The sequence below is a fragment of the Oncorhynchus keta genome, chromosome 2 (assembly GCF_023373465.1).
Source record: "Oncorhynchus keta strain PuntledgeMale-10-30-2019 chromosome 2, Oket_V2, whole genome shotgun sequence".
Classification (NCBI taxonomy): domain Eukaryota; kingdom Metazoa; phylum Chordata; class Actinopteri; order Salmoniformes; family Salmonidae; genus Oncorhynchus; species Oncorhynchus keta.
In genome coordinates this window covers 5,650,859-5,667,323 of record NC_068422.1, presented here as the reverse complement: position 1 = coordinate 5,667,323, position 16,465 = coordinate 5,650,859, and the positions used below count along the sequence as shown (strand labels likewise).

The 16,465-nt window shown below is 47.7% G+C and overlaps 1 protein-coding gene and 1 long non-coding RNA gene across 5 annotated transcripts in view; one reads left to right on the top strand and one right to left on the bottom strand.

The window, feature by feature from the left end:
• LOC118371013 (regulator of G-protein signaling 17-like) overlaps window positions 1-9,734 on the top strand; it is a 373,137-nt gene extending 363,403 nt beyond the window's left edge. Inside the window, exon 7 of the transcript XR_008071180.1 lies at window positions 9,710-9,734. The gene's annotated coding sequence lies outside the window, so the exon portion shown is untranslated. The remainder of the gene's footprint in view (window positions 1-9,709) is intronic.
• Window positions 1,859-6,432, bottom strand: LOC127909454 (uncharacterized). Of its 4 annotated transcripts, none has more exons than XR_008071189.1 (10): window positions 6,308-6,432; window positions 5,582-5,749; window positions 5,358-5,469; window positions 4,966-5,133; window positions 4,522-4,633; window positions 3,969-4,024; window positions 3,471-3,582; window positions 2,860-3,027; window positions 2,580-2,747; window positions 1,865-1,965 (listed from the first exon to the last, which is right to left on the bottom strand). It is a non-coding gene; the product is annotated as an uncharacterized LOC127909454 (long non-coding RNA). The 4 variants fall into 4 exon arrangements; XR_008071190.1 differs by having other exon boundaries at window positions 2,692-2,747; XR_008071185.1 differs by lacking the exon at window positions 2,580-2,747 and adding an exon at window positions 2,748-2,859 and having other exon boundaries at window positions 2,916-3,027.
• Window positions 9,735-16,465: the final 6,731 nt, after the last annotated feature.

The window sequence follows — 16,465 nt, the reverse complement described above, 5'->3', positions numbered from 1 at the left end:
CCCGTAGAGCTCAACACCCCATTCAGAGGAGGGAGAACATAAATCCAGGAGAAATCCCCGTAGAGCTCAACACCCCATTCAGAGGAGGGAGAACATAAATCCAGGAGAAATCCCCGTAGAGCTCAACACCCCATTCAGAGGAGGGAGAACATAAATCCAGGAGAAATCCCCGTAGAGCTCAACACCCCATTCAGAGGAGGGAGAACATAAATCCAGGAGAAATCCCCGTAGAGCTCAACACCCCATTCAGAGGAGGGAGAACATAAATCCAGGAGAAATCCCTGTAGAGCTCAACACCCCATTCAGAGGAGGGAGAACATAAATCCAGGAGAAATCCCCGTAGAGCTCAACACCCCATTCAGAGGAGGGAGAACATAAATCCAGGAGAAATCCCCGTAGAGCTCAACACCCCATTCAGAGGAGGGAGAACATAAATCCAGGAGAAATCCCTGTAGAGCTCAACACCCCATTCAGAGGAGGGAGAATCCCCGTAGAGCTCAACATCCTCATTCAGAGGAGGGATAAATCCAGGAGAAATCCCCGTAGAGCTCAACACCCCATTCAGAGGAGGGAGAACATAAATCCAGGAGAAATCCCCGTAGAGCTCAACATCCCATTCAGAGGAGGGAGAACATAAATCCAGGAGAAATCCCTGTAGAGCTCAACACCCCATTCAGAGGAGGGAGAACATAAATCCAGGAGAAATCCCCGTAGAGCTCAACACCCCATTCAGAGGAGGGAGAACATAAATCCAGGAGAAATCCCCGTAGAGCTCAACACCCCATTCAGAGGAGGGAGAACATAAATCCAGGAGAAATCCCCGTAGAGCTCAACACCCCATTCAGAGGAGGGAGAACATAAATCCAGGAGAAATCCCCGTAGAGCTCAACACCTCATTCAGAGGAGGGAGAACATAAATCCAGGAGAAATCCCCGTAGAGCTCAACATCCCATTCAGAGGAGGGAGAACATAAATCCAGGAGAAATCCCCGTAGAGCTCAACACCCCATTCAGAGGAGGGAGAACATAAATCCAGGAGAAATCCCCGTAGAGCTCAACACCTCATTCAGAGGAGGGAGAACATAAATCCAGGAGAAATCCCCGTAGAGCTCAACACCTCATTCAGAGGAGGGAGAACATAAATCCAGGAGAAATCCCCGTAGAGCTCAACACCCCATTCAGAGGAGGGAGAACATAAATCCAGGAGAAATCCCCGTAGAGCTCAACATCCCATTCAGAGGAGGGAGAACATAAATCCAGGAGAAATCCCCGTAGAGCTCAACATCCCATTCAGAGGAGGGAGAACATAAATCCAGGAGAAATCCCCGTAGAGCTCAACATCCCATTCAGAGGAGGGAGAACATAAATCCAGGAGAAATCCCCGTAGAGCTCAACACCCCATTCAGAGGAGGGAGAACATAAATCCAGGAGAAATCCCCGTAGAGCTCAACACCCCATTCAGAGGAGGGAGAACATAAATCCAGGAGAAATCCCCGTAGAGCTCAACACCCCATTCAGAGGAGGGAGAACATAAATCCAGGAGAAATCAGAGGAGGAGAACCCGTAGAGCTCAACATCCCATTCAGAGGAGGGAGAACATAAATCCAGGAGAAATCCCCGTAGAGCTCAACACCCCATTCAGAGGAGGAGAACATAAATCCAGGAGAAATCCCCGTAGAGCTCAACACCCCATTCAGAGGAGGGAGAACATAAATCCAGGAGAAATCCCCGTAGAGCTCAACACCCCATTCAGAGGAGGAGAACATAAATCCAGGAGAAATCCCCGTAGAGCTCAACACCCCATTCAGAGGAGGGAGAACATAAATCCAGGAGAAATCCCCGTAGAGCTCAACACCCCATTCAGAGGAGGAGAACATAAATCCAGGAGAAATCCCCGTAGAGCTCAACACCCCATTCAGAGGAGGGAGAACATAAATCCAGGAGAAATCCCCGTAGAGCTCAACACCTCATTCAGAGGAGGGAGAACATAAATCCAGGAGAAATCCCCGTGAGAGCTCAACACCCCATTCAGAGGAGGAGAACATAAATCCAGGAGAAATCCCCGTAGAGCTCAACACCCCATTCAGAGGAGGGAGAACATAAACCCCCAGGAGAAATCCCCGTAGAGCTCAACACCCCATTCAGAGGAGGGAGAACATAAATCCAGGAGAAATCCCCGTAGAGCTCAACACCCCATTCAGAGGAGGGAGAACATAAATCCAGGAGAAATCCCCGTGAGAGCTCAACACCCCATTCAGAGGAGGAGAACATAAATCCAGGAGAAATCCCCGTAGAGCTCAACACCCCATTCAGAGGAGGGAGAACATAAATCCAGGAGAAATCCCGTAGAGCTCAACACCTCATTCAGAGGAGGAGAACATAAATCCAGGAGAAATCCCCGTAGAGCTCAACATCCCATTCAGAGGAGGGAGAACATAAATCCAGGAGAAATCCCCGTAGAGCTCAACACCCCATTCAGAGGAGGGAGAACATAAATCCAGGAGAAATCCCGTAGAGCTCAACACCTCATTCAGAGGAGGGAGAACATAAATCAGGAGAAATCCCCGTAGAGCTCAACACCTCATTCAGAGGAGGGAGAACATAAATCCAGGAGTAATCCCCGTAGAGCTCAACACCCCATTCAGAGGAGGGAGAACATAAATCCAGGAGAAATCCCCGTAGAGCTCAACACCTCATTCAGAGGAGGGAGAACATAAATCCAGGAGAAATCCCCGTAGAGCTCAACACCTCATTCAGAGGAGGGAGAACATAAATCCAGGAGAAATCCCCGTAGAGCTCAACACCCCATTCAGAGGAGTGAGAACATAAATCCAGGAGAAATCCCCGTAGAGCTCAACACCTCATTCAGAGGAGGGAGAACATAAATCCAGGAGAAATCCCCGTAGAGCTCAACACCCCATTCAGAGGAGGGAGAACATAAATCCAGGAGAAATCCCCGTAGAGCTCAACACCTCATTCAGAGGAGGGAGAACATAAATCCAGGAGAAATCCCCGTAGAGCTCAACACCTCATTCAGAGGAAGGAGAACATAAATCCAGGAGAAATCCCCGTAGAGCTCAACACCCCATTCAGAGGAGGGAGAACATAAATCCAGGAGAAATCCCCGTAGAGCTCAACACCCCATTCAGAGGAGGGAGAACATAAATCCAGGAGAAATCCCCGTAGAGCTCAACACCCCATTCAGAGGAGGAGAACATAAATCCAGGAGAAATCCCCGTAGAGCTCAACACCCCATTCAGAGGAGGAGAACATAAATCCAGGAGAAATCCCCGTAGAGCTCAACACCTCATTCAGAGGAGGAGAACATAAATCCAGGAGAAATCCCCGTAGAGCTCAACACCCCATTCAGAGGAGGAGAACATAAATCCAGGAGAAATCCCCGTAGAGCTCAACACCTCATTCAGAGGAGGAGAACATAAATCCAGGAGAAATCCCCGTAGAGCTCAACACCCCATTCAGAGGAGGGAGAACATAAATCCAGGAGAAATCCCCGTAGAGCTCAACACCTCATTCAGAGGAGGGAGAACATAAATCCAGGAGAAATCCCCGTAGAGCTCAACACCTCATTCAGAGGAGGAGAACATAAATCCAGGAGAAATCCCCGTAGAGCTCAACACCCCATTCAGAGGAGGGAGAACATAAATCCAGGAGAAATCCCCGTAGAGCTCAACACCTCATTCAGAGGAGGAGAACATAAATCCAGGAGAAATCCCCGTAGAGCTCAACACCTCATTCAGAGGAGGGAGAACATAAATCCAGGAGAAATCCCCATAGAGCTCAACACCCCATTCAGAGGAGGAGAACATAAATCCAGGAGAAATCCCGTAGAGCTCAACACCTCATTCAGAGGAGGAGAACATAAATCCAGGAGAAATCCCCGTAGAGCTCAACACCTCATTCAGAGGAGGAGAACATAAATCCAGGAGAAATCCCCGTAGAGCTCAACACCTCATTCAGAGGAGGGAGAACATAAATCCAGGAGAAATCCCCGTAGAGCTCAACACCTCATTCAGAGGAGGGAGAACATAAATCCAGGAGAAATCCCCGTAGAGCTCAACACCCCATTCAGAGGAGGGAGAACATAAATCCAGGAGAAATCCCCGTAGAGCTCAACACCCCATTCAGAGGAGGAGAACATAAATCCAGGAGAAATCCCCGTAGAGCTCAACATCCCATTCAGAGGAGGGAGAACATAAATCCAGGAGAAATCCCGTAGAGCTCAACACCCCATTCAGAGGAGGAGAACATAAATCCAGGAGAAATCCCTGTAGAGCTCAACACCCCATTCAGAGGAAGGAGAACATAAATCCAGGAGAAATCCCCGTAGAGCTCAACACCTCATTCAGAGGATGGAGAACATAAATCCAGGAGAAATCCCGTAGAGCTCAACACCTCATTCAGAGGAGGGAGAACATAAATCCAGGAGAAATCCCGTAGAGCTCAACACCCCATTCAGAGGAGGAGAACATAAATCCAGGAGAAATCCCGTAGAGCTCAACACCCCATTCAGAGGAGGGAGAACATAAATCCAGGAGAAATCCCCGTAGAGCTCAACATCCCATTCAGAGGAGGGAGAACATAAATCCAGGAGAAATCCCCGTAGAGCTCAACACCTCATTCAGAGGAGGGAGAACATAAATCCAGGAGAAATCCCGTAGAGCTCAACATCCCATTCAGAGGAGGAGAACATAAATCTAGGAGAAATCCCCGTAGAGCTCAACACCCCATTCAGAGGAGGGAGAACATAAATCCAGGAGAAATCCCCGTAGAGCTCAACATCCCATTCAGAGGAGGGAGAACATAAATCCAGGAGAAATCCCCGTAGAGCTCAACACCCCATTCAGAGGAGGGAGAACATAAATCCAGGAGAAATCCCGTAGAGCTCAACATCCCATTCAGAGGAGGAGAACATAAATCCAGGAGAAATCCCCGTAGAGCTCAACACCCCATTCAGAGGAGGGAGAACATAAATCCAGGAGAAATCCCCGTAGAGCTCAACACCCCATTCAGAGGAGGGAGAACATAAATCCAGGAGAAATCCCCGTAGAGCTCAACATCCCATTCAGAGGAGGGAGAACATAAATCCAGGAGAAATCCCCGTAGAGCTCAACACCTCATTCAGAGGAGGGAGAACATAAATCCAGGAGAAATCCCCGTAGAGCTCAACACCTCATTCAGAGGAGGGAGAACATAAATCCAGGAGAAATCCCCGTAGAGCTCAACACCTCATTCAGAGGAGGGAGAACATAAATCCAGGAGAAATCCCCGTAGAGCTCAACACCTCATTCAGAGGAGGGAGAACATAAATCCAGGAGAAATCCCCGTAGAGCTCAACACCCCATTCAGAGGAGGGAGAACATAAATCCAGGAGAAATCCCCGTAGAGCTCAACACCTCATTCAGAGGAGGGAGAACATAAATCCAGGAGAAATCCCCGTAGAGCTCAACACCTCATTCAGAGGAGGGAGAACATAAATCCAGGAGAAATCCCCGTAGAGCTCAACACCCCATTCAGAGGAGGGAGAACATAAATCCAGGAGAAATCCCCGTAGAGCTCAACACCTCATTCAGAGGAGGGAGAACATAAATCCAGGAGAAATCCCCGTAGAGCTCAACACCTCATTCAGAGGAGGGAGAACATAAATCCAGGAGAAATCCCCGTAGAGCTCAACACCTCATTCAGAGGAGGGAGAACATAAATCCAGGAGAAATCCCCGTAGAGCTCAACACCTCATTCAGAGGATGGAGAACATAAATCCAGGAGAAATCCCCGTAGAGCTCAACACCCCATTCAGAGGAGGGAGAACATAAATCCAGGAGAAATCCCTGTAGAGCTCAACACCCCATTCAGAGGAGGGAGAACATAAATCCAGGAGAAATCCCTGTAGAGCTCAACACCTCATTCAGAGGAGGGAGAACATAAATCCAGGAGAAATCCCTGTAGAGCTCAACACCCCATTCAGAGGAGGGAGAACATAAATCCAGGAGAAATCCCTGTAGAGCTCAACACCCCATTCAGAGGAGGGAGAACATAAATCCAGGAGAAATCCCCGTAGAGCTCAACACCTCATTCAGAGGAGGGAGAACATAAATCCAGGAGAAATCCCTGTAGAGCTCAACACCCCATTCAGAGGAGGGAGAACATAAATCCAGGAGAAATCCCCGTAGAGCTCAACACCCCATTCAGAGGAGGAGAACATAAATCCAGGAGAAATCCCGTAGAGCTCAACACCCCATTCAGAGGAGGGAGAACATAAATCCAGGAGAAATCCCCGTAGAGCTCAACACCTCATTCAGAGGAGGGAGAACATAAATCCAGGAGAAATCCCCGTAGAGCTCAACACCCCATTCAGAGGAGGGAGAACATAAATCCAGGAGAAATCCCCGTAGAGCTCAACACCTCATTCAGAGGAAGGAGAACATAAATCCAGGAGAAATCCCCGTAGAGCTCAACACCTCATTCAGAGTATGGAGGGAGGGAGAACGTTAACAAACATCTGTGGGGAAAAACAGCAACACAGCCCGTAGCTTGGTTCATACCTTGTAGCTGTGGCATGTCTGGACCCCAGGAAGAGTAGCTGCTGCTTTGGCTGCAGCTGATGGGGATCCATAATAAATACAAATACAAGCCTGCAGTAAAATACCTCACCACCCATAGAACTTGGCCTGCAGTATAGTACCTCTTTATCATAGGGGCTCTGCTGAAATCTGCTCTGCTCACATGATGCCTCACTCTACTACTCTGTTTGATATAAAACTGACATGCCTGTGTTTTCTTCTTTTAAATCTATATATTTGAACTGACATTTCCTTCCTGCCCAAAAACATGCCATCGTCTTCAAAGCATTGATTTGACCTCTTAACTAAGGCATCTTTGAAGTCTGTTCAATATGCATATCCGATATCTGTTCAATATGCATATCCGACATCTGTTCAATATGCATATCCGACATCTGTTCAATATGCATATCCGACATCTGTTCAATATGCATATCCGACATCTGTTCAATATGCATATCCGACATCTGTTCAATATGCATATCTGACATCTGTTCAATATGCATATCTGACATCTGTTCAATATGCATATCTGACATCTGTTCAATATGCATATCCGACATCTGTTCAATATGCATATCTGACATCTGTTCAATATGCATATCCGACATCTGTTCAATATGCATATCCGACATCTGTTCAATATGCATATCTGACATCTGTTCAATATGCATATCTGACGCCTGCAAAAAATGTATTTTGTTGATTAGACTTATGGCAGCCTAGATATAGATCTGCGCTTTAAGCAGATGATACACATAATATAATATATTACAAGGGTAATTAGTTGTCAGTACATGCTCTTTGGTTATGGGTCTGAACCCCGTTCAGACCACTACATACTACACAATACTTAATAAGCTGCTCTGGTACTTTCCTTGAGATACATAGGGACGACATTCCAATGTTACACATAAACATGCAAAGTTGTAACAAAACATGCAAAAGTTGTGAGACATTTTTGTGTAACCTGTATTGTATGAAAAGCTTTGTTTTGTTAAGTATTTATTAATATCAAATAATATCTGTACTGTGCATTTCAATACTTATTTATATGTCCTGAAATGAATTATTTTTATTAAGAAAACCTGACATTGTCTTGTTGCTTATTTCAACTGTGTGTGTGTGTTTGCACGTAGGTGCGTCAAATTCTATAGAACATACACTACATGACCAAAAGTATGTGGACACCTACTCGTGGAACATCTAAGTTGGTCCCCCCCCATTTGCTGCTATAACAGCCTCCACTCTTCTGGGAAGGCTTTCCACAAGAGCATTATTGAGGTTGGGCAATGGATGTTGGACGATTAGGCTGGCTCGCAGTCTGCGTTACAATTCATCCCAAATCTGTTCTCTGGGGTTGAAGTCAGGGCTCTGTGCAGGCCAGTCAAGTTCTTCCACATTGATCTCGATAAACCATTTCTGTATGGACCTCGCTTTGTGTACAGGGGCATTGTCATGCTGAAACAGGAAAAGGCCTTCCCTAAACTGTTGCCACAAAGTTGGAAGCACAGAAATGTCTAGAATGTCATAGCATGCTGTGACGTTAAGATTTCCCTTCACTGGAACTAAGGGGCCTAGCCCGAACCATGAAAAACAGTCCGACACCATTATTCCTCCACCAAAATTTACAGTTGGCACTATGTATTGGGGCAGGTACCGTTCTCCTGGCGTCCGCCAAACCCAGATTCATCCACCGGACTGCCAGACGGTGAAGCGCGATTCATCCCGACAGAGATCATGTTTACACTGCTCCAGAGTCCAATAGTGGTGAGCTTTACACCACTCAAGCCGACACTTGGCATTGTGCAAGAACACAGCCATGAATAAAGAATGGTACTAACACATTCTCAGAGAGCAACTTCTCCCAACCATCCAGGAACAGTTTAGTGATGAACAATGCCTTTTCCAGCATGATGGAGCACCTTGCCATAAGGCAAAAGTGATAACTAAGTGGCTCGGGGAACAAAACATCGATATTTTGTGTCCATGGCCAGGAAACTCCCCAGACCTTAATCGCATTGGGAACTTGTGGTCAATCCTCAAGAGGCTTGTGGACAAAAAAACTAACACAAATTCCGACAATCTCCAAGCATTGATTATGCAAGAATGGGCTGCCATCAGCCAGGATGTTGCCCAGAAGGTAATTGACAGCATGCCAGGGCAGATTGCAGAGGTCTTGAAAAAGAAGGGTCAACACTGCAAATATTGACTCTTTGCATCAACTTCATTTAATTGTCAATTAAAGCTTTTGACACTTATGAAATGCTTATAATTATACTTCAGTATTCCATAGTAACACCTGACAAAAATATCTAAAGACACTGAAGCAGCAAACTTTGTGGACATTAATATTTGTGTCATTCTCAAAACTTTTGGCCACGACTGTACTCTGAACGGTTGATGTTGAGATGTGTCTGTTACTTGAACACTGAAGCACTTATTTGGGCTGTAATTTCTGAGGCTGGTAACTCTAGCGAACTTATCCTCTGCAGCTGAGGTAACTCTGGGTCTTCATTTCCTGTGGCGATCCTCATGAGAGACAGTTTCATCACAGAGCTTGATGGTTTTTGCGGCTGCACTTGAAGAAACTTCCAAAGTGCTGGAAATGTTCCAGATTGACTGACCTTCATGTCTTAAAGTAACGATGGACTGTCGTTTCTCTTTGCTTATTTGAGCAGTTCTTGCCATAATATGGACTTTACCGAATAGGGCTATATTCTGTATATCACAACCTACCTTGTCACAACGAAACTGATTGGCTCAAATGCATTAAGAAGAAAAGAAATTCCACAAATTAACTTTTAACAATGTGCACCTGTTAATTGAAATGTATTAATTTGTAAGTCGCTCTGGATAAGAGCGTCTGCTAAATGACTTAAATGTAAATGTAAATTCCAGGTGACTACCTCATGAAGCTGGTTGAGAGAATGGCAAGAATGTGCAAAGCTGTCATCAAGACAAAGGGTGGCTACTTGGAAGAATCTCAAATATAAAATATATTTTGCTTTGTTTAACACTTTTTTGGTTACTACATGATTCCATATGTGTTATTTCATAGTTACGATGTCTTCACTATTATACTATAATATAGAAAATAGTAAAAATAAGGAAAACCCCTTGAATGAGTAGGTGTGTCCAAACTTTTGACTGGTACTGTATATCTTTTTTTCACTTTGTCAGGTAGTTTTTTTCACTCTTTCTAACAATGTAATTCTGAAAGTAAACCCACACCGCTGTACCTCTTAAGGCCTTGGTTCATAGTGCTTGAAAAAGAGTCAACCCCCTTACTCAGAATCCTCACAGTTGAGTCACAGCAGAAAGGAAAGTCTTCATAAGAAGCTAATGCTGCTGAGGGAAGGGATATTTGTTGTTGGGCAGAGGTGACATTTCAGGAGTGAGTGGGAGGGAGGAAAAGTGTTAGCGTGGTTCAGCCTACCGCCATTAACATGTGATCTGAAAATAACTTTGCATGCAAAGTGGATGGCTGTATTATCATCTGGCAGTTACCATGTTGTTGCACATGGTCAAGGGTTAGAACATATGTTTATGTTAAGCCTATGTGAAATTGTTATAGCTCAGAATTTCAGTTTCAATTCAGGAAGTTGAGCTGCAAGCTCTGTTTTGCAATAGGAAGTGGGTGTATCCGCGTTAGTAACCAATGCTGACCCTGTTATCGAAAAGCAAGAAAAACAAGTTGATCATGGTAGCAATACCCAACAGATCATTTCACAACTATTCATTTAGACACAGGCTATGTACACCTTGCCTATGGGGTGACGAACCGACACAGGTTATGTACACCTTGCCTGTGGGGTGACTAACCGACACAGGCTATGTACACCTTGCCTATGGGGTGACTAACCGACACAGGCTATGTACACCTTGCCTATGGGGTGACTAACCGACACAGGCTATGTACACCTTGCCTATGGGGTGATGAACCGACACAGGTTATTTACACCTTGCCTATGGGGTGACTAACCGACACAGGCTATGTACACCTTGCCTATGGGGTGACTAACCGACACAGGCTATGTACACCTTGCCTATGGGGTGACTAACCGACACAGGCTATGTACACCTTGCCTATGGGGTGACTAACCGACACAGGTTATGTACACCTTGCCTATGGGGTGACTAACCGACACAGGCTATGTACACCTTGCCTATGGGGTGATGAACCGACACAGGCTATGTACACCTTGCCTATAGGGTGACTAACCGACACAGGTTATGTACACCTTGCCTATGGGGTGATGAACCGACACAGGTTATGTACACCTTGCCTATGGGGTGACTAACCGACACAGGCTATGTACACCTTGCCTATGGGGTGACTAACCGACACAGGCTATGCACACCTTGCCTATGGGGTGACTAACCGACACAGGCTATGTACACCTTGCCTATGGGGTGACTAACCGACACAGGCTATGTAAACCTTGCCTATGGGGTGACTAACCGACACAGGCTATGTACACCTTGCCTATGGGGTGACTAACCGACACAGGTTATGTACACCTTGCCTATGGGGTGACTAACCGACACAGGCTATGTACACCTTGCCTATGGGGTGACTAACCGACACAGGCTATGTACACCTTGCCTATGGGGTGACTAACCGACACAGGTTATGTACACCTTGCCTATGGGGTGACTAACCGACACAGGCTATGTACACCTTGCCTATGGGGTGACTAACCGACACAGGCTATGTACACCTTGCCTATGGGGTGACTAACCGACACAGGTTATGTACACCTTGCCTATGGGGTGACTAACCGACACAGGCTATGTACACCTTGCCTATGGGGTGACTAACCGACACAGGCTATGTACACCTTGCCTATGGGGTGACTAACCGACACAGGTTATGTACACCTTGCCTATGGGGTGACTAACTGACACAGGTTATGTACACCTTGCCTATGGGGTGACTAACCGACACAGGCTATGTACACCTTGCCTATGGGGTGACTAACCGACACAGGTTATGTACACCTTGCCTATGGGGTGACTAACCGACACAGGCTATGTACACCTTGCCTATGGGGTGACTAACCGACACAGGTTATGTACACCTTGCCTGTGGGGTGACTAACCGACACAGGCTATGTACACCTTGCCTATGGGGTGACTAACCGACACGGGCTATGTACACCTTGCCTATGGGGTGACTAACCGACACAGGCTATGTACACCTTGCCTATGGGGTGACTAACCGACACAGGCTATGTACACCTTGCCTATGGGGTGATGAACCGACACAGGTTATTTACACCTTGCCTATGGGGTGACTAACCGACACAGGCTATGTACACCTTGCCTATGGGGTGACTAACCGACACAGGCTATGTACACCTTGCCTATGGGGTGACTAACCGACACAGGCTATGTACACCTTGCCTATGGGGTGACTAACCGACACAGGTTATGTACACCTTGCCTATGGGGTGACTAACCGACACAAGCTATGTACACCTTGCCTATGGGGTGATGAACCGACACAGGCTATGTACACCTTGCCTATGGGGTGACTAACCGACACAGGTTATGTACACCTTGCCTATGGGGTGATGAACCGACACAGGTTATGTACACCTTGCCTATGGGGTGACTAACCGACACAGGTTATGTACACCTTGCCTATGGGGTGACTAACTGACACAGGCTATGTACACCTTGCCTATGGGGTGACTAACCGACACAGGTTATGTACACCTTGCATATGGGGTGACTAACCGACACAGGCTATGTACACCTTGCATATGGGGTGACTAACCGACACAGGCTATGTACACCTTGCCTATGGGGTGACTAACTGACACAGGCTATGTACACCTTGCCTATGGGGTGACTAACCGACACAGGTTATGTACACCTTGCCTATGGGGTGACTAACCGACACAGGCTATGTACACCTTGCCTATGGGGTGACTAACCGACACAGGCTATGTACACCTTGCCTATGGGGTGACTAACCGACACAGGCTATGTAAACCTTGCCTATGGGGTGACTAACCGACACAGGCTATGTACACCTTGCCTATGGGGTGACTAACCGACACAGGTTATGTACACCTTGCCTATGGGGTGACTAACCGACACAGGCTATGTACACCTTGCCTATGGGGTGACTAACCGACACAGGCTATGTACACCTTGCCTATGGGGTGACTAACCGACACAGGTTATGTACACCTTGCCTATGGGGTGACTAACCGACACAGGCTATGTACACCTTGCCTATGGGGTGACTAACCGACACAGGCTATGTACACCTTGCCTATGGGGTGACTAACCGACACAGGCTATGTACACCTTGCCTATGGGGTGACTAACCGACACAGGCTATGTACACCTTGCCTATGGGGTGACTAACCGACACAGGCTATGTACACCTTGCCTATGGGGTGACTAACCGACACAGGTTATGTACACCTTGCCTATGGGGTGACTAACCGACACAGGCTATGTACACCTTGCCTATGGGGTGACTAACCGACACAGGCTATGTACACCTTGCCTATGGGGTGACTAACCGACACAGGTTATGTACACCTTGCCTATGGGGTGACTAACTGACACAGGTTATGTACACCTTGCCTATGGGGTGACTAACCGACACAGGTTATGTACACCTTGCCTATGGGGTGATGAACCGACACAGGTTATGTACACCTTGCCTATGGGGTGACTAACCGACACAGGCTATGTACACCTTGCCTATGGGGTGATGAACCGACACAGACTATGTACACCTTGCCTATGGGGTGACTAACCGACACAGGTTATGTACACCTTGCCTATGGGGTGACTAACCGACACAGGCTATGTACACCTTGCCTATGGGGTGACTAACCGACACAGGTTATGTACACCTTGCATATGGGGTGACTAACCGACACAGGCTATGTACACCTTGCATATGGGGTGACTAACCGACACAGGCTATGTACACCTTGCCTATGGGGTGACTAAACGACACAGGCTATGTACACCTTGCCTATGGGGTGACTAACTGACACAGGCTATGTACACCTTGCCTATGGGGTGACTAACCGACACAGGTTATGTACACCTTGCCTATGGGGTGACTAACCGACACAGGCTATGTACACCTTGCCTATGGGGTGACTAACCGACACAGGCTATGTACACCTTGCCTATGGGGTGACTAACCGACACAGGTTATGTACACCTTGCCTATGGGGTGACTAACCGACACAGGCTATGTACACCTTGCCTATGGGGTGACTAACCGACACAGGCTATGTAAACCTTGCCTATGGGGTGACTAACCGACACAGGCTATGTACACCTTGCCTATGGGGTGACTAACCGACACAGGTTATGTACACCTTGCCTATGGGGTGACTAACCGACACAGGCTATGTACACCTTGCCTATGGGGTGACTAACCGACACAGGCTATGTACACCTTGCCTATGGGGTGACTAACCGACACAGGTTATGTACACCTTGCCTATGGGGTGACTAACCGACACAGGCTATGTACACCTTGCCTATGGGGTGACTAACCGACACAGGCTATGTACACCTTGCCTATGGGGTGACTAACCGACACAGGCTATGTACACCTTGCCTATGGGGTGACTAACCGACACAGGCTATGTACACCTTGCCTATGGGGTGACTAACCGACACAGGCTATGTACACCTTGCCTATGGGGTGACTAACCGACACAGGTTATGTACACCTTGCCTATGGGGTGACTAACCGACACAGGCTATGTACACCTTGCCTATGGGGTGACTAACCGACACAGGCTATGTACACCTTGCCTATGGGGTGACTAACCGACACAGGTTATGTACACCTTGCCTATGGGGTGACTAACTGACACAGGTTATGTACACCTTGCCTATGGGGTGACTAACCGACACAGGCTATGTACACCTTGCCTATGGGGTGACTAACTGACACAGGTTATGTACACCTTGCCTATGGGGTGACTAACCGACACAGGCTATGTACACCTTGCCTATGGGGTGACTAACCGACACAGGTTATGTACACCTTGCCTGTGGGGTGACTAACCGACACAGGCTATGTACACCTTGCCTATGGGGTGACTAACCGACACGGGCTATGTACACCTTGCCTATGGGGTGACTAACCGACACAGGCTATGTACACCTTGCCTATGGGGTGACTAACCGACACAGGCTATGTACACCTTGCCTATGGGGTGATGAACCGACACAGGTTATTTACACCTTGCCTATGGGGTGACTAACCGACACAGGCTATGTACACCTTGCCTATGGGGTGACTAACCGACACAGGCTATGTACACCTTGCCTATGGGGTGACTAACCGACACAGGCTATGTACACCTTGCCTATGGGGTGACTAACCGACACAGGTTATGTACACCTTGCCTATGGGGTGACTAACCGACACAAGCTATGTACACCTTGCCTATGGGGTGATGAACCGACACAGGCTATGTACACCTTGCCTATGGGGTGACTAACCGACACAGGTTATGTACACCTTGCCTATGGGGTGATGAACCGACACAGGTTATGTACACCTTGCCTATGGGGTGACTAACCGACACAGGCTATGTACACCTTGCCTATGGGGTGATGAACCGACACAGACTATGTACACCTTGCCTATGGGGTGACTAACCGACACAGGTTATGTACACCTTGCCTATGGGGTGACTAACCGACACAGGCTATGTACACCTTGCCTATGGGGTGACTAACCGACACAGGTTATGTACACCTTGCATATGGGGTGACTAACCGACACAGGCTATGTACACCTTGCATATGGGGTGACTAACCGACACAGGCTATGTACACCTTGCCTATGGGGTGACTAACCGACACAGGCTATGTACACCTTGCCTATGGGGTGACTAACTGACACAGGCTATGTACACCTTGCCTATGGGGTGACTAACCGACACAGGTTATGTACACCTTGCCTATGGGGTGACTAACCGACACAGGCTATGTACACCTTGCCTATGGGGTGACTAACCGACACAGGCTATGTACACCTTGCCTATGGGGTGACTAACCGACACAGGTTATGTACACCTTGCCTATGGGGTGACTAACCGACACAGGCTATGTACACCTTGCCTATGGGGTGACTAACCGACACAGGCTATGTACACCTTGCCTATGGGGTGACTAACCGACACAGGCTATGTACACCTTGCCTATGGGGTGACTAACCGACACAGGCTATGTACACCTTGCCTATGGGGTGACTAACCGACACAGGTTATGTACACCTTGCCTATGGGGTGACTAACCGACACAGGCTATGTACACCTTGCCTATAGGGTGACTAACCGACACAGGCTATGTACACCTTGCCTATGGGGTGACTAACCGACACAGGTTATGTACACCTTGCCTATGGGGTGACTAACCGACACAGGCTATGTACACCTTGCCTATGGGAGGGCTAACCGATACAGGCTATGTACACCTTGCCTATGTGGTGACTAACCGACACAGGTTATGTACACCTTGCCTATGGGGTGACTAACCGACACAGGCTATGTACACCTTGCCTATGGGGTGACTAACCGACACAGGCTATGTACACCTTGCCTATGGGGTGACTAACCGACACAGGTTATGTACACCTTGCCTATGGGGTGACTAACCGACACAGGCTATGTACACCTTGCCTATGGGGTGACTAACCGACACAGGTTATGTACACCTTGCATATGGGGTGACTAACCGACACAGGCTATGTACACCTTGCATATGGGGTGACTAACCGACACAGGCTATGTACACCTTGCCTATGGGGTGACTAACCGACACAGGCTATGTACACCTTGCCTATGGGGTGACTAACTGACACAGGCTATGTACACCTTG